Raw genomic sequence first — 4,513 nt, forward strand, 5'->3', positions numbered from 1 at the left:
CACTCACCTCAGCCTCCCAAAGGCGCGGGATTACAGGCTGAGCCACCAAACCCGGCTAAATAAGAAATTTTAAGTTTGTATTATTAGATTCACAATATAATGTTTTGTTTAAACTATATTTACAGTACATGTACCTTATGATTAATTTGGGGGTGGCAGATAGTAGGAGAAGGGGTAATAGGTGTATAGTTATTAATGTATTTTCTCGAGTGAAAGGGGGTTTAATGCTGCTGATGTGATATGTATATTTTCCTCGTTGTGTTATAGTTAGTATATACAGGGAATACAGAGCAGTGATGAGTATGTTAAGACCTATTAAAATAATGGTTAAATGTAATCATGAGAAAGATGCTATTATTACAGTTCACCGATCAAGTTAATGGTTGGGGGAAGGGCTAAGTTGGTCAGGCTAGCAAGGAGTCATCATGTTGATGCAAGAGGGTTTGAAGGCCGCGGGCTAGAGCTATTGTTCGGCTATTTTTTAGGCTTGGTCAGTATCACTCAATTTGAGTGTTTCCTAGGCACTGATGCTCACCAGGAAGTTAGAGGATCTGCCTGAGCTTTTCAGTTAACCCAGAATCCTTTCCAGGGGGCATCAAGGTGGCACTGTTCTTAGAACTGTGTAGAAGGGCTTCCTTTGCTCTGTGGTGAAAGAACACTTGGGGTGTCTCTTTTCAAAAGACGGTTCAAGGGTGCTTGGGGCAGTTGAGGGTTCTGTAAGCCCGTTGTTTGCCTGCACTGTGACTTCGATGGACCCAAGAGCAGAGAAAATGCCCATGCTTTTTTATTATTTTGAATCAGGGTCTCACTCTTTCGCCCAGGCTGGAGTGCAGTGACACAATCACGGCTCACCACAGCCTTGACCTCCTTGGCTTAGGTGATCCTTCTGCAGCCTCCTGAATAGCTGGAACCACGGGCATGCACCACCACACCTGGCTGATTTTTGTGTTTTTTTATAGAGACAATGGCTTGCTATGTTGCCCAGGCTGGTCTCAAACTCTTGGGTTCAAGCAATCCTGCCTCAGTCTCCCACATGCTAGGATTACAGGCATGAGCCACCATGCCTGGCCAAAATTGTCTTTTAGGCAGAATAACTTCTAAAGCGAAACTATTCTCTCTCCACTGGCTTCCCTGCCATCCCCTCCCCGCTGCCCTGTCACCTCTAACCCCCAAATAACTGACATGCAGGCTTCTGGTGGGAATTGGGCTGTGGGCCATCTGGTTCAACTGTGGTTAGTCCTGCTGAGGAATGCTGGGGTTGCCATTCACCAACAGGCAGACAAGGTGGCCTCACTGTAAAACAAGAATGGTAGTCTTGTTGCAAAACGTGGCCCCAGGTGCAGGGAGACTTTTCTTAGATGAGTCGTATTGAACAAATGTCCATCGAGAACCAGCCAAGGCAGGGCCGTGTGCAATGCCTGGCACTCAAGTCAGTACGGGGAAGGAAAGCTCTGGCCTGAAAAGTGGATGAGAGACATTCTTTAGAGTTTTGTGAGTGCCAGTTGCTCTCCCAGGCCCAGTCGTGTATTCACACATGGAGCCCTTACTACGTCCTCATGGGCAAGGGAATGCCAGTCGTGCCAGTGAGGTGCCTGCACCTAGGAAGGTGAACCAACTTGCCCAAGGTTGCAGAGTTGGGGCAAATCTAGTTGCTTGTGCATTCATCCATCATGTAGAAATTAATGGCACTTTTGTTACATGCTAAACGCTCAGAACTATGGTCCTGCCTCACCAGGCAGATGGTTCAGTTTTAGAGACTTAGAGACGAATACGTTGACTATTGCAGTGATGATTTATAAGTGCCATTATAGGCTGGGTGTGGTGGCTCATGCCTGTAACCTCAGCGCTTTGGGAGGTGAGGTGGGAGGATTGCTTGAGGCCAGGAGTTTGAGGCCAACCTGAGCAACGTAGTGAGATCCTGTCTCTAAAAATAATAATGAGTTGGGGTGGTGGTGCACACCTGTAGACTCTCCTTAGGAGGCTGAAATAGAAGGGTTGCTAGAGTCGGGGAGTTCAAGGCTGCAGTGAGCTATGACTGTGCCACTGCACTCCAGCTGGGGTGACAAAGTGAGATCCTGACTCTAAAAAATATTTTTTTAATAAAAATAAGTATCATGACTGACAGATGAATGCACAGGGGAGGGAGCAGGGATGGGGAGGGGAGGCAGGCCTGATCCAAAGCTCATGCTCTTTCAGCGCTGAAAGAGAGAAAGAGACAGAGACAGAGGAGCCGCTTCCCAGTGCTGTTCCACCCGCCGCTGTGACCTTCCATCTTTCAGTATCCACACACACTCCTCTCCTGTTTCTGGGAGGCAGGGAGGAGAGTGCTGTCCATGGAAGGCATGGTGGCACCTCACATCTCCATGTTGGACCTCCACAGATGCTTGGTGACTCAGTTTTCCTCATGGCACACCCTTACCCTGCTCCCTAGCCTGCTTTCCCTGTCTCTAGGGCCATCCCTCTGTGTGCCCAGTCAGAGATGTCAAAACAATCCTCAGCTCCTTCCTGTTCCCCTCTCTCCACACCCACTACGGTGGTGTGGATTCAGCTTCAGAATACCATCCTTGGCTTGGTTCCCATTGTCCCTGCGTCTCTGCCTTGGGCTGGACCTCTTCATCATCATGGGGACAATGACAACTGGGACCTAGGTGGTTCCCAGCATCCTTCTCTCCCATTGCAACACAAGCACCACACTGCCACCAGCACCATCTTCTTAAAAAAGCAGATAACACTGTTTTCAAGCTCAAATACCTCCAATGACTTTCCATTATATAGAGAACCCAATTTTCTTAGCATGACATACCAGGTTCTTAAGTCTAAACTCATTTTTTCTCTCCACCATCTGTCCCAGTCACACAGAATTTTTCACCAGGACCTAAATGCACTTCCCTGCCCCTGCACATGCTTCAACGTGTGCCTGGAGTGAGACCATCCCCTGCTTCTCAACCTAGGAAACTCCTACCCACCCCACAAACCCCAGCTCAAATATTACCTTCTCTGTAAACACGTTCCTTTATTTCTACAGATGGTTTAAATCATGTCCTCAGTATTTATGTCCTTATAAGTTTCCCAGCCCTACATTTATATATTTTTAATGCTTGTCATAATATATTGAAATATTTACCCATACATGTCTTGTGTCTGAACTTTAGAGCCTCAGAGTTTTCTATTTTGTTCTCAACATATTAACCTCAGGCTGCATATCAAGTGTTCAATGACTGTGTGTGTGTGTGCGCGTCTACAGGACTTCTCATCAGTCCCTTTGTCTGAGTATATTGCCAGGGGCCTTTGGGATCCTGAAATTCTATCTACAGTAAGGCAATAAGAAGCAGAGAAATCCAATGGAGAGGGAACCCTGAGGCTCTCTCCTTCATCCTTGGTCATAATTGTCCAACTTCAAAAGAAATTCAACATCCTCCAGGATTATCCTACTATCAAACAGTGTTTGATGTTGTCAGTTTAAGTGATAAAAAAAAAATAGTACTTGAGAAAGAAGGAACTCCTGTATGAGTGGTAAACCAGTAACACCAACCCCAGGAAAGAGCACACAGTGGAAAGACTTGGGTCACCTGCCTAGACTTCCGAAGGACCTGTGCATTGCTCAGCACTGAGAATATGCCTGTTGCACAGAGTGTCATCATATCCATCACTGGGCTGGTGTTAGACTGTTCTGGAGGAGGACCCTAGGAATACTGTTACAGCCTGACTAGGTTCCTATGCCCACTGCCCAGAAAAACCATAGATGATGCAGCCAATTACAATGGAGAAGAAGTTTAATATCAGCAGGGTAATCACTCAAATCTGCCTCCTTGAATATTCAGAGGATAGGGTTTTTAAAGGGAATTTAGCAGAGGACATTAGGAACTGCTGACTGGTTAAAGTCATGGTGGGTGTCTTCCTGTCACAGAGCTGATTTCTGGGAGAGGGCATCACCGGACCGGTGAAGGACTTCCTGGTGTTCTGGGCCTGAGCAGGGGATCGGTTGGTCAAAGTACAAAGTCAGAAAAAAAGATCTTAAATACAGTCTAGGGTTTTGCAATAGATGCTATCTATAAAGCAAGTCCTATTACTATCAGGTGCTACTCCCAGGCCATGAGCCATCTTGTAGGTAGTCTAGGAGGAAAGTGTGGGGAAGGTGGGATCCCTGGAGATTGAAGCCGCTTTGTCCTTAAAGGGCTTTTGTCCTCAAGCAGTTTTAGGTCCATTGTTTAAGAAATAATATGCTGATCAGCCTTGTTGCTCCCCCCAGAGGTCAGGACATGAAGGTAATTTTACATAGGCAGTTTCAATATTAAGATTTAATTTATGGCATAGAAAAGATGCCTCTCTAGATTAAAAAGTCCCTCAAATCCAAGGTACTAGAATGAGTTCACTTTGAACAATGACAACAATGCAGAGAGAAAAAAAATGATTTTTTTTTTTACCCAGTTCTAGATTGTTCTAGTCTTAAAGTACTTAAAGTAGTAATAAGTACATGTGAAATTAGTGATTTGCCGCTGGGCTTGGTGCTTCC

The sequence above is a fragment of the Carlito syrichta genome, unplaced genomic scaffold (genome assembly GCF_000164805.1).
Source record: "Carlito syrichta isolate Samal-C Ts95f unplaced genomic scaffold, Tarsius_syrichta-2.0.1 Scaffold301626, whole genome shotgun sequence".
NCBI lineage: Eukaryota > Metazoa > Chordata > Mammalia > Primates > Tarsiidae > Carlito > Carlito syrichta.